We start from the raw sequence: 18,031 nt of genomic DNA, 5'->3' as shown, positions 1-18,031 counted from the left end.
TTTGCAAGACTTGTGGTTGTTGCGAACATGAGTTTTTCAAATCTTGATAGCTCGATATATGCATCTATCCCCAGTATCAGGAGTTTGGGATCCATCTGAATTTCACGGCCAAGTACTGTTGATAATCTATCGCAGCATTGTTGCCAAAAGTCTTGTATCTGCGGACATTCCCATAAAAGTGTGGAAGAAGGTTCCTCTCGGGTGATGGCATCTTAGACAGTTGGGGTCCGTCCCCATTGGTGCAGGGCCTCCCTGGGATAGTATATCCTATGTAGGATTTTTAGCTGGAGCAGACTAATTCTGGCTGAGATTGCTGATTCTCGGGGGTAAACGAGAGCCACTGTCCAGTCTTCTGCTTGTATTTGACCCATGTCTCTTTCCCATTTCTCTTTGAGCCATAAGAGCTCCTTCGTGGCAAACAAACTGATGGCGTTATACATTGTAGATGTTACTTGGTGTTCAATTCGATCCACCACGATGTTCCTCTCGATCGGGGTGCATTCTGGCACATTTGGGATGTCTATTTCGCTCGCCGTGAGTGCATGTCTTATCTGCAGACAGTGGAAGTGTTCTGTGATGGGGAGATTAAATTCATCTCTCAGGACTTGAAAAGTCTTAATTTCTCCACCCCGTATCATGTCTTCCAGTGTCTTTATCCCCGTCTCCTCCCAGGTTACCCACTTGGGAATATCTTTAAGTTCTGGGAGATTTTTGTTATACCACAGGGGTTGTTTCAATGTGACTTTCCCTTCCCATCCCAGGTGTTTATGTGTATCTATCCGTATCTGCGTTCTTTGAGCAATCATTGTAGGTGTGACTTGTCTTGTTTTCTTTGGATAGAGGCTTTCTAGCAGGGTGATCCCATGGTCCGCCTGGGTATCTGCTCTATTATGCGGTAGCATTGGATCGACATGCAGGATGTCATTCACCACTGACATTTGGGCTGCCCAGTAGTATGTCTGCAGGTGTGGGAGTCCGATTCCTCCTTCCCATATCGAGCGCTGTAGGGTTTTAAGCGCAATTCGGGGGTGCCCTCCTTCCCATAGCAGTTTCCTAAGTGGTTCATCTATTTTGCGAAATTCTATTTTAGGTATATATAGTGGTGCGTTTTGTAAGACGTATAGGAACCGGGGGAGGGCCAACATTTTGAATAAGGCAGCTCTCCGTAGCAGGGTGAGCGGAAGGTTCATCCGTGTCTTACGTCATTTACGAATCTATCTCACTGGATGCAGGTTTTTCTCTATATATTGTGTTAGGTCTGTCGTGATTTGTGTCCCAAGGTATCGGAACTGCTCTTTCTCTGTCTTAAATAGGCAAGTATCTAGGGTTGCTGCATCAAGCCCCTTGATCGGAAACAGCAGGGATTTGCCATAGTTTACCCTTAACCCGCTAAAGTTTCCATAAGTGTTTAGTATATTCATAACAATGGGACAGGAGGCTGCTGGGTCACTTAGGTAGATTAGGAGGTCGTCTGCATATAAGGATACCTTGTCCTCCCAGTTCTGTGCCCAGTGGAACCCCTTCCAATTTAGGGAGTCCCTTAGCATTATTGCTAGTGGTTCTATTGCGAGTGCAAATAACATTGCAGAGAGGGGACACCCCTGTCTAGTACCCTTCCCAAGTGCTATGGTGCGTGAGTACCAGCCATTAACTCTAATTTCTGCCATCGGTGCATTGTATAGGAGTTTAACCCAGTTTGTGAAGTGCTCTCCAAATCCCATTCTGCCCATAATGAGCCATAGGGCTTCCCAGTGAACCGAATCAAAGGCCTTCTCAAAATCGATAGTGAGCAATGCTAGTGGGTCCTGTAGGGTGGGGGATTTTTCAATGGCAGTGTGGAGTCTATGAGTGTTCATCCGTGTGGATCTTTGTGGCATAAAGCCACATTGGTCCAGATGGACCAAGGAGGTTATCACTTTTTGCAATCTGTTGGCCAGTATTTTTGCCAGTATTTTGGCTTCGGTGTTAATTAGAGAGATTGGTCGGTACGAACCGCATGCATCTGGAGGTTTGCCTTCCTTATGTATCACTACTATGTTAGCTTTTCTTAGGTCCGTGGTAGAATGTCTTTCTCTTTTGCCTGTAGGAACATTTTGAGCATGTGTGGTGCCACTTCTCCTGTGCCAATTTTTTTCCATATTTCCACTGGCAGGCCATTAGGTCCCGGGGTTTTTCCATTCTGTAGCTGGGAGATGGCAGTCGTCAATTCCTCCTCTGTTATTTCAGCCTCAAGATTCATCCTCTGGGTTTCGTTTAATGCTGGGATGGTCATTGTGTCCAACATGCTGGGATCCAGTGGGGTCGTCGGCGGGGCAAATAGCCTTTCATAGTAGGTTGCAAAGGCCTCCGCGATACCCGCATCCGTTGAGGTCCATTCAGTGTCCGTGATGCTTATTCGACGTATTTGTGAGTGGCTCTCCTCTCTCTTTTCCAACCATGCCAGCATCTTGCTGGCTTTGTCTCCCGTTTCATATATTTTTGCACAGATAGTCCTGTGTGCTTGTTTCGCGCATGTTAGCGCAACGTTGTACAGCTTCTTTTGTGCCACTTGTAGGGATGTGTTGTCTTCCTCCGTACCGGACCTTATGAAGTTCTCTTCAGCCCGCCTCACCCCCGCTTCTGCCACTTCTCGCTGGTGTGCTTTTTTGTGTGCTGAAGTCCAGCTCAGAATTTCACCCCTTAGGGTCGCCTTGTATGCTTCCCATACTATTCCAGAATCATCCACAGAATCTTGATTTACTTCAAAGTACATTTTAGTTGCTTCTTGAATTTTCTCTGTAAGTTCCGGGAATCCTAGATAAAATGCATTCAGTCGCCATTTCGGTGGAGGACGGGGTCTTTCTGTCTCGAGCAGCATCGTGAGTGGGGAGTGATCCGATATTCCTCGGGGCTGAAGAGTTGCCTCAATTACTTTATGCACATTCTCGCAGGGGAGGAAAAAGTAATCAATCCTGGACATCGATCCGTGTGCACCCGAGTGGAAAGAGAATTGTCTCTCTTCTGGATGAAGGTCCCTCCATGCGTCTTTCAGGCCCAGTGCTGATGCAAAGCTTGCCAACTTGGTCGGCAATGTCGGATTTCTTCCCCTTTGGTGTGTGCGGTCCTTAACAATGCTCATCACTTCATTGAAGTCTCCGCCCATCACCAGTGTATCCGCTGGGTTGTTTACTATTATGGGCATGATTTCCTCAATTAGAGGGGTCATTAGTGCTGGAGGTGAGTAGATTGCCATTGTAGCTATGGTTTGGTTCCATAGTGTGCCTTGCACGAACACAAATCTGCCCACCCGGATCTTGAATTACTTTTGTTATGTCTATCGGGGTTCTTTTATTTATCAGAATTAACACTCCCGACGAGCCCATGAAGAAACCTGCGTGTACTGCTGTTTTATATTTTGTTCTCTTGAAGAATTGGCAGTTCGTGCCCGCCAGGTGTGTTTCGGTAAGCATCACTATATCCGGATCATGTCGATTTATATATTGTGTTACTAGTCTCCTCTTTATACTGTTTCCCAGGCCATTCACATTCCATGTCATGAAGGCAAGTTTGTTTTCCCTATGTGCAGCTGTAGCCATTATTCACTGAGTTCCTTGGTGTATGCGGATAATTGACATTTGTGATCTTCATATACTTCATGTTCGGAGTGGCCTTGATGGGCCAGGCGTCATTTGAATACCTGTGTGACTCTCGATTCCCCCTCCCCATACTCCTTCCCCAACTGAAGCATCTGTCGCCCATTAAACAGAACATTAAACTTCTCTAACTATTTTTAAAGTGCTTAGGTCTCTGTAGCTCGAGAGTACCTCCGTATGCACTTCCTGCTGTGGGGGATCGTGCCGTGTTGGTCTTCGGCCGCCAGCTTTGTTACCGGGTGCTGTTAGTGTTGGGCAGGTTACGTTTCATGCTTGCCATGTGCTCTGCCATTTTACATCTTTTGTTGCAGTTATTCATCATCTCTCTGGGGTATCACTTCCTGTTCCTGATGGTCTGGTCTATCCGGTGGTTCATTTCGGCGTGGCCTGTTACTTCTTGTTTCTTGTCTTCTGTGTGGGTTCAAATCCCCCTTCAGATTCCTTTCGGCCTGGGTCCATGCCTCTTTGGGATCAGTAAAATGTATTGTGGTGCCATTATGATATATCTTCAATTGCGCAGGGAACAGGAGGCCATATTTTACGTTCAGTGTTTGTAGGCGCCTTTTGAGGGGGTTAAAGGATTGTCTCATCTTTTGCACTTCCCTAGTGAAATCTGGAAAGAAGCCAATCCTGGAGCCATTGTATGTTATCTCTCCCTTTGTCCTGGCCATCTGCAGCACCGCCTCCCGATCTCCCGTAGTTAAGGATCTTTGCTACAACAGTTCTCGGTTGTTTTCCAGGTATCGGGATGCCTGTTGGGACTCGATGTGCTTGTTCTATTGAGAACAGTGTCAAGAGGGTCTTGGGAGCAAACAGATCGACAAGCCATTTTTACAGGAAGAGTTCCATGCTCTCTCCTTCAGTTTTTTCGGGGAGCCCAAGAATGCAGATGTTATTTCTTCTTGATCTGCCTTCTCCCTCCTCCACCCTGCTCTCCAGTACCTTAATGCGTTCTAGTGCTCTGTTCATTTGTTGGCCCATACCTCTCAGCTCATCTTCCGCGACTGATATGCGAGTTTCGGCCTCTCCGGTGCGGGATGACAGTTTCTGGAGGTCATGCCGCAACAGGGAAACTTCTGTTGAGATGCCATCCATTTTGACTTCCATGGATGCCCGTGAGTTGGCAATGGCGGTCATCACATCCCTTAGGGAGAGGGTTTCTTCTGGATTTTGTCTATCTTCCGGACCATTTGGTTCCGTTGGTAGAGGCAGGGTGGCAGTTGTGAATTGCTCCATAATGCTCTGGTTGCCCACCTTTTTTGTCGTCACCTTATCCTTGCCCATTGTGGCAACTGTTTGCCTGTTTATTATTGTGTGGGGTGTGGACTTTAGTATGCCTTTTTTCGTCTTATGGGGTGGTGCTTCCAATGCTGGTTGTCTATGCGCGAAATTGCTATCTCAGATGGGTGATGCACTGTGTGGCTTCCTGTATGTTGTGCTTTGAAGCCGCGCCACCAGTGGGTGCTGTGCTGGTTATGGATTCTCAGCTCCCTTCTTCCCCTGTGTTGTGGTCACATGTGTAGCTTGGAAGTGTCGATCACACTGAGCGTGGGGGCCTATTCCCTTCCCATTAGGCCATTTCCTGAGTTTATTCAGCCTCCCCGTCTCAGCCTTTGGGTTCCGCTCCTCTCAAGGCGCCGTTTGCATTAAATTAATATATTGGTTGCCTACTATTTCAGGATCTACCCTTCTGCCCCCTTCGCCTTTCTGGCAGTCTATTTTCGTGTATTTAGGTCGCTTTTAATACAGAGCTATACCTCCACCGTCCCCTCTCCTTACCGGCGTGACTTGCAGGTTTCCTGCGGGTGCTCAACGTTAAACGGAGCGCCCGCAATTTATCGTTTCTGGCCAGGAGTCAGTGGTGCTGTGTCACGGCTCACCCGCGCTCGAGGTTGTAGTTTCCTGGGTCCTCTCCGCTCCTGGTCTCCTGTTCCAGCCGCCGCCTGGGGTAGTCAGGCCCTCTCATTCATGTTCATGGCGAGTCCGCTGTGCCGGCGCGGCCTCGTTCGCCTCTGCCGCCGGTCGAGGACAGTATATTCAGGGAGGCAGGTGGCAGGGGTCGCGGGAGGGCCGGGCTCTGGTCCTCCCTCTCTCCTCGGGCTGCGCTCTGTCCCCAGCGTCCGGCTCGGGCACTCCGCTTTCCCCTCACCTCGCTGGCCCCCGTTGTTGTAGTTTGTTGTGTGGCAGCAAGCGCCTGATGATAAGCGGAGCGCTCGCGAATGTTGGTTTTCGACCGGAGCGGAGGGCTGGTAGGGCCCGCGCCCAGTGCACCCCCAGGAGCAGCCCCGATCTTCCGGAGTCTCTCCGATTTCTGCCTCCACTCCTCAAACACGTCGCTAGGAGCCGGTCCGTGCCCCCGCTCCGAGCTGCCGGTCCTCCAGTCGGGCACAGGTGCCTATCTCCCGCCCAGCAATGGCGGAACGTGAGGCAGAGGACCCCACTTCCGACATACGCTGTCCTCCTCAGCATGATGCCACACCTTCCTCGCTCACCTCCACAGCATCCACCTTCCCGCGGCGCAGTCGTTCCCGAGAGGCGTCGGCTTGGGCGGCAGTTTCTCCTTCTCAGCGCCCGGTGGCCATCTTGGACATGCTTCGGCGCCAGTTCTCTTATCTTCCTCAGCGATTTTCTCTGCTTCTGACCACCGATTCACCTCCAGAGTCGCACAGGTTATGGCAGGAGATGTATGCTTCGATTTGATTTAAGTGTACGTTGGCTTCTTTTCGATTTTCTCCAGGATTTTGCAGGATTCTGCTGGCGGCCCGGGAGCTCACAGAGATTTCAAGAAGGAAAATACTCTTGAAAGAATAAAAAGGATGAAAAAGGACTTACAGAATTTTAGTCATGAGAAGATCTTCCCATATACTATGGAAAACCACAAATTTGGTAACAATTTCAACTCCAACAACACTCAAAGAAGAGTTTGCTTTCGCAACACTTCTTACAGTTCAAGTGACGAGGGGAGCAATGGTCCTAGTACTAGTGATGGGAATGATCGAGGTAACAACAGAGGCAGAGGTTTCCGAGGACAGAATCTCCGGAGACAGGGTAGGTCTTTTTTAGAACAGGGACCACGAAGAAACGATTGGAATCCCGATCAAGTCAAGACTCGAAGCAGAACACAGAAACAATGGTAGTCAACCTTTCTGACTACGTGCTAACTGCTTCGGAAGAGCGAACACTAAACAAAGGTTTGAATTATGTGATTAACAAACATCATGATCCCTTTGAATTTAGAAGGGAATTCCAACAATTTATGCGTAAGTTGCACCTCAAAGAATTTTTTGATGATCAAGAATATTTAGAAAGCTGCAATGCCAGTGGTCTTCGCAATCCCTCCACTTTTTGTGCCCCGGGACATACTTTTACTCATGAGTCCATTGTTTTTGAAAAAAAGACCCTCGAAGAAATTTCTAAGTTGGAAAGTATGGATAGAGGAGTCAATTCCAATTTCAGTAAAGAACAAAAAACTCTCATGCAAAATTTGGTTAATAACCATCATATCATCTTACGCCAGGCAGATAAAGGTGGAGCGATTGTGGTTCTAAATAGGGCCTATTACATAAGAGAATGTAACAATCTCCTTCTAGATAAGAACAGTTATTATGTTCTTCAAAGAGATCCTACAGAGGAAATGGTTAGAATAATTGACGAGAAAGTTTCTGCAGCACTAGAAAATGACATGATAGGGAAACAGGAAGCAGAATATTTAAGAAGAAAGAATGGTAGAGTACCGGTCTTCTATATTCTGCCAAAAATTCATAAGCATCTAACTAGACCACCAGGGCGTCTGATAGTGTCGGGAGTAAACTCCATTTTGGAGCCATTATCAAAATTTGCCGACTTTTATCTGAGACCGTTTGTTCGTCAAATGAAAAGCTATCTTAAGAATACAACCGATGCCATCAACAAAATTGAAGGGGCCAGGTTCGTACCGGGTACTAACTTGTTAATCTGTTTGGATATTCAGACCTTGTACACAGTCATTCCTCAAAATGCCACCCTTGAGGTGGTTGAGGAAACTCTTCTGGGCTGCAAAGACAATCACCCTGTGAGTAACAGCTTCATTTTATGGTGCACAAAATATGCCCTTACTATGAATTTTTTCCAGTTCGAGGGAACTTTTTACCAGCAAATAGAGGGAACGGCCATGGGGGCGGCCATGGCTCCTAATTTGGCTAACCTATATGTGGAGATGTTCGAGAACGTGACCATCTATGCCGACACTAACCCCTTTAAGAACAACCTGCAACAATGGTCGCGGAATATTGATGATATTTTCATCATTTGGGAAGGGGATAGAGCTACAGCAGAAGAATTTGTGGTTTGGCTAAACCAGCAAAATAGGTTTTTGAAATTTACGCAAGAGATCAAAGATTTTGAAATCAATTTTCTTGATATCACCATTTTCCATCAAGCAGGTGTGTTGCAAGTCAAACCTAATAGCAAGGCGACAGACCGCAATGCGCTTTTACATTTTTCCAGCCATCGTGCACAACACATCAGACGCAATTTACCTTTTGGTCAGTTCTTGAGACTGAAACGTAATAGCAGTTTGAAGCAACATTACCTGGAAAGTGCCAACATTCTCCACAATAAATTGGTTGCACGAGGGTACCCGGAGAGTCTTGTTAAACAATCAGCCAAGCGGGCATACAATAATAACCGTGAAGCCTTGCTGGAACAGACTCCAAAGGAAAACAAGAGAGAAAACAATTTGGTGTTTGTCAACACTTTTTCTGACCTGTCATACAAGATCAAAGGTGTGTTCTACAAGAACTGGAAGAAAGTGTATAGTAAGGAGAATGGTGCCCCCCTTGTGGCTTTCAAAAGAAGTCAAAATTTGAGAAACATTCTCATCAGGAATGAAATTCCGGCCAAAAAACAACCAATAGTCAAACAAACAACTTTGTGGGGTTTTCCTCCGGTAGTTGGTAATTACCCATGTTGTAACTGTGTAATGTGTAACCTTACGTTTTCCACGAAGGAGGTAGACAAAGGGCTGGAAAATAGATGGAACATTACTGAATTTTGTAATTGCAACAGCACAAATGTGGTTTACATGATAACTTGTCCATGCGGTTTGCATTACATTGGGAAGACAAACCGTAAATGTAAAACTCGCATGATAGAGCACAGGAGCTGTATCAGGGCCAAGACTTTACAGGCACCCATGGTCAAACATTTCATTGCTAATGGCCATTCACACGAAGATTTAAGGTGGGTGATCCTTAAACGGGTCAATGGACCCAGCAAAGAAGTTATAGATCAGAGACTAGTCACCTTAGAACAAAAACTTATCTTTAAAACCCGCAGCCATTTGGTTGGATTAAATGAAGATGTTGAGTGGCATAATGTTAGGGCTATGTAATGATGAGGGCCCATGCTCATCGGTGCCCTAGTCCTCCCTGTGCAGCTTGCCGTGCTCTTCTTATCATGCGAGTTATAATGGACATTATTGGCTGTATCCATTGTACACATCTGTCATGCTATGTTGTTTTTCATGTCGATGACTGCATATTTATATACAGCTCTTTGCCTTATACTAACCTGGGTTAAGATGATTAATTATGTTGTTCCCTGTTCCATGCCTGTTTGGGGCTCTAGTCTTACTGTTCTCATTGGTGTAGAGAGGCCAAGGAGTTGTCTTTCTGAATTACTCGGACAAAAAAACATTTTTTGATTACTCCCCCCCCCTGTTTTTTTAGACTAAGTGTGGTATTTCTCCATGCCCTTTGTTGTGGGTGACTGCCTTGACAGAGTATTTTCCATTAGTGGTTGTTTTCTTCCTTGTCCAAGTTATTTTCTTTTTTAGTCAGTTTGTAGGATGGCATGAATTTTCAAAATGTAGAAGCGCTTAGTGCCTTTTTCACAGTTCGTTTTCTACTTCATGAGTCCCTTTTTAGTGTTGTTTTACCTTGTCATTTGCATTACGGGTAAAAGCTACTTGTAGACAGTCTTTCCTGGCGTTTTTTTTGTGTGTTTACAACTATGGCGTTGAGAGGATTGTATGGTGGCACCTGAACCACGGCAATCGGCGGTTGAAAAAGAACTTTGGGCTTTTGTTGGTCCATTACGGGTAAGTTTACCGTTATTAGGTGTTGTAACGTGTGCTTTGTTTTGGGGATGCATGCAGTAGTTCTTAGGTAACGTGGTTACATGCATGCAGGCTCTTTTTTGAAACTGAGTAGAAACTGGACAGTGGATGCAGCACTGATTTTAAGAATTCTTGTGATGCAGTATGGAGATGAGTCTTTGAGTTAAACAGTTTTCAGAGGCTCACGAGTGTGGAGCATAACGTGCATGTGTTGTTTTCAAACGGAGTGATATTGCACTTTGGAGGCGGCACAAAGTTTAACATTTGACAGGCAGCATGTAAACACTTTTTCTGGGATAAACACTATACGGAGGCTCAGCAGTGTGTAGCATTTTAATATGATAGGCTAAATGGAGATGCGTTTTTGTTGGGCTAAATAACATATTGAGCTCGGGCTTAGGATGTGTATATTGAGGCTCACCATTGGTGTATATGTCTTTATTTGGGGACGCACTTTGTAGATCATTTATGTGCCTTTTTTCGTGGCCTTGGAACTGCAGGAAAATTGTTTGTTTAAATAATACCCTAGTGAACACTAGTGAACACAGCGATTGATTACTTCTTATTGTGTTTAATCTCCACAGATTGTGTTTGAAGAGTTAGAACTTGACACAGTAGCCGTTTCACGTTAAAGACTGATCATTCTCCTCAAAGGTTTATTCTCTTTTGGGAACACATTTGGCTACCGCATTTTGCAAAGTATGTGCAAGCATGTACCTTAGGGGGTGTTTTGGCGTTTTATACTCTGGTATGATTATAGTGTGACACAGTGTGTCGTTATGTTTTCTTCTCTAGTGTGTTCTTACTCAAATCCATTGAAAAGGATTACTAATATAAGTGGCTGATATCCGGCTGGATGTGACTGTATTATTCGCGACATTGGATCCTTGGAATACACAGATCCCAAGGTATATATGTTTACAGCAGATTTTTGGTGCTAAGGGTTCCCGAATGGGGACTAGGTACGGGTGGCTTTATTAATTCAGGCTTCTGTGTTTGTGTAATGTTGATATATGACATTAAAAGTAGGTAAATCTTGGGAAATGTTGGTGCACACAGAATCTTTTAATATGGTTGTATGTTTTTATAGATTGCATTAAGGATCAAGTTCCGATCCATGCCCACCAGGACTGGAGGGGACGATCACTGTAGAATTTTAAGAAGAGCTACCCCTGATGAATGTCAGACATCTAAGAGTCAACAGACAGAAACATGTTGGGTTATATATAGATTGCAACAAATGAATTTTTCACTGATATTTGTATGGTAAATGTTGTTTTTTTAGTTAATGTGGTATGGTTGTTTTTTTATTTTTACATTGATGTTGTGTATGTAATCGTCCTGTGTTTTGATAACCTGGTTTTAGGGTTGTTCCTTAATCTGTGTATTATTAACACAGTTTTAATGTGAATTATGTCTTTTTTCTATAATAAAATATTTTTCTTAATGTGTTACACATTTCCTTCCCATTAAAATGTGAATTTGAACTGTTTTCTTCTATACTATAAAATATTGTCTTGGGGTCCCCAGACAGTAAAAACAGTAGGTCTATGTAACGGACCTTGCTGTGGGGATTGTTTTTGTTTTGATTTGACCTCATTTGTACTGCTAACTCCCGCCAAGGATATTCTTCAGGCATCCACTTTCTTTTAAACAATTTGTATTTATTCCAACATGTGCACCATACACTTCCACAGCAAATATTCACATTGAATCAATATACAGTGTCAAGTTGCATTTTCTCATCCCTTCTCCCTCACTTCCCCCATCCCTCTTCACACCACGCACCTAAATCTATATCGATCCAATTCTGCAGGCGTTCCACTCTCCTCGGCTCCCGAAGGACTATCTTCTTCCCGATTTACCCGGTCTCAGTGTTGCTACTATTTTTTTCAAAGCACTTAGTGTGTTCATTTCTTCCTCCTCCCCTCTATTCGCTGCCTCATTCCACACCGTTGTTTCAGCATTTGTCCATTTTTGGAGGTCATGCCACCAAGCTTCCGCACTCGGCCTTCTGCTTGCTTTCCAACCCACTGCTATCTTATGTTTGGCCGGTATATATGCCAGGTCTTTGAGTTTGCTAACACGTTTAAGTTTGAGCAGCCTGTGGAACCCACCCCAACATGCATGCGCACAGGGAGTTTACGTCCAGGTTTATATCTTTCTCTTTCAAGAGGTGGGCCACCTCACTCCAGAATCTCTTTATTTCAGGGCATGCCCAGAACATGTGTACCATCGCTGTGTTCTCCTCTCCGCATTTCGGACATATCAGTGTTTCAGCTTTTTTACACTTAGCTATCTTCTTAGGGGTCAGATATGCTCTATGGGTGATATACAACTGAATCTGTTGCAACCTCACATGTCTTGATACTTTTTTGTGGTACCCTTGTGTTGTAACCCATAATCCATCCCCCATTGCTTCTCCCACCTCCTCCTCCCAGTCCCGTCTCACCTGGACCACCTCTTTCCCCACTTTGGACATCAGCAGCTCATATATCCGGTAGACCTCATGGCCCCCTTCAGATACGTCATATAATGTTTCTACAATGGCCTCAGGCTGTAGGGTGAGTACCGCTTTGGGCCATGTACCTCTTATACACTTCAACAACTTAACATGATGTATTATCCCCGATGTAGTCCGGAGTCATCCACCAATGTAACACACTCTATTGCCTTCCCCTTTTGCCAGACATCATCCAAGGTGGCTATTCTGTGCAGTTCCCATTTCCTCCTTATGTGCTCTCTCGTTTGCCCATCTACTCCTTCCAGTGCCACTAGCGGCATCTGTGGGGAGCACGGCCGTGGGATACCAAACAGCTGACAGGCTCTCCGCTATATCTTCCCCCTAGGTCCAGCAATCTCATCCATCTTCCCCGCTGTACTTCTGACACCCACATACACTCATTTAAGAAATAGGGGACACATTCAGCTCTCAGCAATTTAGGCTCGGATGTAGGATTGACTGATAACCACCTTGTCACATATTGTAGTTGACTAGCCACATAGTATACTTCGAAGTTGGGCAGTCTGATTCCCCCTTGTTCATACGGGTTTTGAAGCTTCCATAGCCCTATTCGATTCCTGGAATTGTGCCATATAAACCCTCTACACATACTCTGTACTTTGGCAAAGAATCGTTTAGGTATCATATACGGTATGTTCACAAAGTACTGTAACAGCCTAGGTAGCGCTACCATCTTCAGCAGTGCTACTCTCCCCATCATGGTCAGAGGTAGCTGGGCCCAAAAAGCCATACTTTTCTTATTTTTAGTCACTGCCTTCTCTGTGTGCTGTTCGTGTTCCTCTACGACATTATGATATATATCAGCTCCGAGATATTAAAACGTCCTAGTTTCCCACTTTATTTGTAGTACTGGCAGTTTCTGTTGTGGCATTCCTACATATCTGCCTAGGGGAAATATGCTTGATTTCTTAGGGTTAACTTTTATGCCAGACAGCATTGCATACCTCTCCATAACCACCAGGATATATTTTAGGTTCTCCTCATAGTACTTCAGGTATAACAGCATGTCATCTGCATACATCGATATCAGGTGTTGCCAACCCTTAGTGCTAATTCATACCTCTCCATATTGCTGCCTTAAGCACACCTCTAGGGGTTCCAGCGCCAACATGAAAAGCATCGGGGACCAGGGACACCCCTGCCTTGTGCCTCTACCCAGTTGCCATTGGTCTGATGTGGTCGTCCCCGTTCTAACTCGTGTCATTGGTTTGCTATATAGCAATTAAACCCACTTAAGGTAAGCAGGCCCAATGCCATACTTCTTCAAAACCGCCAACATCTAGGGCCACGTAACCGAGTCGAAGGCTTTCACCGCATCCAGTGAAATTATCGCTATCTCCTGAGAGCTTCCTTCTGTCCGCTCTATGATATGATGGCATCTTCTAAGGTTGTCGGAGATATTCCTACATGGGATATACCCCGTCTGGTCTGGGTGTATGAGTTTATTTATGATTGGTCTCAGCCTAATCGCCATCACTGCTGTAAGTATTTTACTATCCTGATTGAGCATAGAGAGCGGTCTCTAAGACCCACAATCCATGCTCTATTTATTGGGTTTAAGGAGCGGAATGATAATCGCTTATTTTTCAGGCATCAATGTCTGCACCTTATCTACTTCCAGAGGTTATGCCAGGTTTTCTGGTACTCAACACTGTTAGAGAATATATATCCTCTTATTTTATGGTGCCAGAAAATACAGCTGAGCTTACAAATTGGTTGGTAGGATACACTTCATACCCTTCTCCATGAGAACATAGATAAATGTATCTAAGCTTCTGTTAATTGTCTAGCCTTATCTTATTTTTGTCTGATTTCTATTTTGAACTTAGTAGATCTCATTATCCCACTACAAAATCCTGACAAAAACTGTAGCCAAGTGTGTCAGTCCCTCTTGCTTATCTGAAAACTCTTGGCATGGTTTACAGCCACCCCCGCTCCCACCTGGTTTAGGAGCAGAAACCATTTGTATTTCAATATCCATTTAAAAATACATATTTATCTGACACTGTGCTTTTCGTCTTATCAGGGAGCTATATTCTGCATTTATTTAAGCATTTTCATTTTGTAACCACATTATTCATAATATATCCTTGTGCACTTATGAAGTGTAATTATAAACGCACCCTTCATTTCTTGTGCCACCTCAAACCAAGCGTGTGCAGTGTCTAATTTACTTTTTACTTTTAATAAACGCAATCTAATCCTGATTTCTACAATGATGGACAGGAGAGTGAACTATTTCACCGTCCTACCATTTTATCTATATATCAGTTAAAGGGGGAGGAGTTGGCACCCCCTGTACAGGCCGGTTACTGGGTACCCAATTCTTTTTGCTCTGATTGTAAATAATACCAAACCTAGGGGTCCTTTTGGAACATAGAGCCACCACATTTGATATTGTGATGTTAACTAAAAGATCATGATCTCTTGCTTTCATAAACAGACTGAACTTGTTGATTAGAGATTGCAGTGCTTTAGGGGTACGAGCGAGAAGTACTGCGTCATTCCCATAGAGAATGACAGGGTAACGATGGCCTGAGAAAATCAGGACACCTTGAACACTGACCAGCTCAGTTACAAGATCGTTAATGTATTTATTACAGAGGAGGGGCACAGGACACACGCCTGGCATAGCCACTCCCTTGAACTAAAGGACGAAGATAGTTTGTCAGTGCTACTAAACCTGACAGGCACCATTAGCTCCAAATCCAATACTTTGAATAGGCTGACAATATTCTGTGGTAAACCCTTCTGTAATAGTTTTTCCATAATAGATTTTTGTTTACACAGTCAAATGCACTGGACAGGTCCATAAACGCCAAATAGACCTGTATCCAGTAATATACGTGCAGACTATCAGAGACAGATTCAGGGCATGTTCTACAGTGCTTAGCCCTTCGCAGAAATACATGGGGGATAGGCTAGCTTATACTAACTCAGGATTCTTAAATATAAAAATTGCCCAAACAATATGACAATTGCACCGAACAGGAATATGGGACGTTAGCAGCCAGGATTGCCACAGTCGTGCTTTTTAGAAATAGGTACAACGATTGAATGTGTCCAACTGGGAGGGATAACCAGAGAGCTGGTAATGACATTAAACAGACATAGTAGGATAGTGGCCCAAAATAAATTGGGTCATACCTGTAAACATCCATTGGGCAGAAATCTGAGCATGGGCTGTTGTGGGTGGACACTCTCATCAGTGCATTTGTGATCTCAGTCAAAATGAATGACGGATGAGGGGCATGCAAAGGGGGTCAGTAAGACTAGGCCCAGCACTAGCCTGCTCAACGGCACCACCATACAGAGCAGGTGGATAATCCAGCCTTGCTCTTGGATATTAAAAGAAGAGCCCCTCACTGCATTGCATTCTGATACTCCTTTTGACACGATGCTCCAAAATCTTTCTATCCTTGCATTCCAGGAATGTTTGTTCTGACTAAAGTGAGGACAATGCTGAATGCAAAAAATGTATTGTAGAAGAAATTAGATTAATCAGAGCACATAAATAAAGCCTTGGCACAAGGATGGAAAGAATCTGCAAAAGAAGCTAAGAAAGATTTCTTAGCTAGTAATGTGCTCCCGCTATGCCCTGAAAAAAGTTGCACATTGTTGTTCAAGTAATGTTCATGTAGATTCAAAATTATAGTCCATAGATTTTCATACAAATGTCCCAATGTTGCTTTTATTATTTCATAAAAGGCAATGGGCGTCCAAAGTGTGTGTCCAAAATATTTGGCAATGCATTTCGGAGCGCAGTCCATCATCAGGGCTGGACACTGGTCAGGGTTCCACAAGTAGATGATGCAGAGGGTCTTGGATTTGATGCTTGCAGCCACTAGGTGCCAGTGGAGAGATGTAAGGGCTGGAGAGATACGGCTTGAGGCAAAGGATAAGTTTTGCAGCCCTTTTCAGGATTAGCTGGATGGGGGAAAGGGAGGAAAGAGGGAGATTGAGGAAGAGGCTGTTGCAGTAGTCCAGCCTGGAGATGACCAGAGCTCTGGAGACATTGAGCATCTGGGGGAAGGTAAAGCTGGAAGTGGGACTTCTTGGTAAGGTCCATGATGTGAGGGGTAAAGGAGAGAGCAGAGTCGAAGAAGTTCCTGAGATTTTTGGCCTCACAAAATGGTGAGGGTAGAGGGCTCAAAGAGGGTAGCCAGAGGGTAGGAAGAAAAGAGGGCACAGGTGTCCCGATGAGGAGAATCTCTCTTACTGGCACTGAGACAGGGATCATTCACTGCACACCATGCCTGAATGGCAGAGGCAGTCGGGGATGAAAGAGGAGGAAAAGGTGCGAGGTAGAGGGAATTTTGAAGGAAAACTCGGTGTCATCAGTATAACACTGGAAATGGGGCGAGAAGGAGGAGATCAGGTGAGCAAGAGGGGCAAGATAGATATTGAAGAACCATGGCAATGCGATAGAGCCCTGGGGAACGCCACAGGTAGAGAGGGAGGTGGTGGAGGAGAAAGGGCTCAGTTGCAGCTAGGAAGGGTGGTTAGTAAGGAAAGAGGTCAGCTAATCCAGTGCCTGGTTAGTGATGCTAAGGGTGTCACAGGGTCATTTTATGAGGATAGACTGGTTGACTTTCAGGTCAGACTCCCATACTATCACTTTCACAATCCCACAAGAATTCAGCCTCTTCCCACCACTCAACTCCTTGTCGAGACCTACATGTAATTGGAACACACAGGAGGGAAATAGGAATTAGAAAGGTATGATTTTTGTCCAAGGATAGTAAGGTTGTCTATCTGGGAGATGTCCTGGTTTGTTCGTTTTGGGAACTCTGAGGAGTGTCTTTATGTAACGCTCACCTGGTATCCACGGGGACGTCACTCAGCCTGTTCTGACCTCTTACGACCTCAAACCCTTCCCTGGAGGCTATTCAACTGGAGACTGGGCCTGAAAAACAGGATTGGGAGAGTTTAACTCCCTATTGTCTCTGTGTGCTTGAACCCCTTCTTCCCCGGGGTCCAACCCTTCCCTTTGATCGCCAGCTCACCTTGTTTTCTTGGATAGTGTGCTCTCCGTCCTACTTTCAGCGCAGGGGCGTGTTGATTGATGCGGGCTCGTTGCTGCCTAGATACTTCACTGGCAAGAGTCCGACAGGTAAGTATAAAGAGTCTTTTGAACAGTTCTCTAACTTTGTTCCTTTCCTTCCTTAGATGATGGCCGGCATCCAGGGATGGCGGCGTGCTGCTGAGATGAGTAGCGCTGAAGGTGAGTGAGAGCACGATGCGCGATGCACCCCTTTCGTATTTGCATTGAACTGAGTTCTTTTTCTGTGTCTTTTAGGTTCTGCGACGTTTTCAGCTTGGATGCCGGTTATGAAGAACAAATGCGGTGGGTAAGCGCAGTATGCGGCGCCTCTAGATATTTTCACGCTAACCTGGAGTGTCTTTTCCCTCTTGCAGATGGATGAGAAGTTTCGGAGACAGAGTTCCCCCAGAGCGGAGGGATTCAGGTAAGCGTTTGAAGCTCGTACAGTATTTAAAAATGAGCAAAGATCTGCAGAATGCTTACAAATGCCTTTTTTCTGTTCTTTTCCCTTTTCCTTAGGAAGCAGTGTGCTGGGATGGGAATGACACCGCCAACGAGGCCCGCAGAACAGAAGGAGCGATGAATGATGGGCAGAAGCGCCGCAAGGTAAGGCTGTTCCTAATGGTGTTCTTGCAGGAGCGGAGCACAGAAGAAAGATGCAGGCCTACTGGAAACCGATCCGAACATGGTGAGTGTCACGCTGCAGGTGCAGAAAACGCAAAACATGTTTCTCA

Source organism: Ambystoma mexicanum, chromosome 9, assembly GCF_040938575.1.
Source record: "Ambystoma mexicanum isolate Mex_15411 chromosome 9, UKY_AmexF1_1, whole genome shotgun sequence".
In the NCBI taxonomy this organism is placed as follows: domain Eukaryota; kingdom Metazoa; phylum Chordata; class Amphibia; order Caudata; family Ambystomatidae; genus Ambystoma; species Ambystoma mexicanum.
Note: the sequence above shows the minus strand (reverse complement) of the source record.